We start from the raw sequence: 1,202 nt of genomic DNA, 5'->3' as shown, positions 1-1,202 counted from the left end.
TTACTTGGTTCGTCACTTGCTCTTCCCCCCCCCTTTTTCCTAAGTGTTACGAGGATCCTTTTCAGGATTTGCGGGGGAAGGGGGAGGGCTCACATGGGGTGTGTGTGGCGAGCTACTTGGCCAACAGCCAAGTATAAAGGTTAGGGTTGCACTCAAACTGGGCATGACGATCAAGTTCGCATGGCTGTAGGGAAGCTTGAGTAATGTAGGTCAAGACGTCATGAAAGATGTCCCCTGAGTTGAGGCGATTAGCAACGTGCAACTCCTCTTCCGTGAGGAACTGATTAATGTATGGATGGGCCAATACCTGATCATCTAAGTGTAAGTTGCATGTAATGGCCAAAACTCTGAATGAAAGAGGTGCCACGTAAGTAGGGTCGCACTCAATTGTTTTGATTGCCCTCCTTTGCTCAACATTAGTCATGATCCGGCAACCTTTTTTCTCCCATTGGAATCGTAAGGCGTACCACAGTTGTAAGAATGGAGAAGTAGAGCTGGCAAGCTGCCTGAGCTCTTCTAGTTCTTGTTCAGGAGTAGAGCGAGCAGGTTTGCAGTATGAGGTGATTGGTCATCTGAGAACAGCTATTCCTTTGAGATTTCTCCATTAGCGATTAGCTCGGCTGCAAATTTGGGAAATTTGATGGTCATAAACTCGTAGTCTTCCCAAGTGCATGGCAACGCGCAAACATTAGAAGTGAGGGGTTTGTCAAGAAGTCCCAAGTCAAGCCTCTCATAGCTTCTAGCGAATGTAGTGAAGGTGTCATCCAACTCCTTGATGCATGTCACTATGACATTCTCGGAGGTTTCAACGAGATCCTTGGCCGCTGAAAGGAAAGATCATCTTTCGTACGAAGGCTTAAGACTTGCTGGTGGCAATGGCGCAGTTGGGCTGGACAGTGGTGATTCCCTTGCTGGCATCACCAATGGGACTTTGCACTCTAGAGCATTTGGAAATGCTGGAGCGGGCTTCCGTGCCATAGGAGGCGTGCTACATTCTATTCGAGCCGGCATGGGGGTGTGCACCTCCTCTGACCTGGATGGTACTAGGAAATCCGGTTTGGGACAATGAATGTGTTAGGGGCCCTTAATCATCACTGTTGCTAGTTCGACGTTCTTTGCGACTTGTGCTTTGCCTGTGCCAGCCTGTCCAGCTGAAGTGGGGTTGCCCAGAGTTGAGCTTCTTGGGTGTCTACCCTTAGGCA

Source organism: Lygodium microphyllum, chromosome 13 (assembly GCF_053477565.2).
Source record: "Lygodium microphyllum isolate KBCC chromosome 13, Lygodium_microphyllum_v1.1.10, whole genome shotgun sequence".
NCBI lineage: Eukaryota > Viridiplantae > Streptophyta > Polypodiopsida > Schizaeales > Lygodiaceae > Lygodium > Lygodium microphyllum.
The sequence above is the reverse complement of the archived record's forward strand: the minus strand, read 5'-3'. Positions refer to the sequence as shown.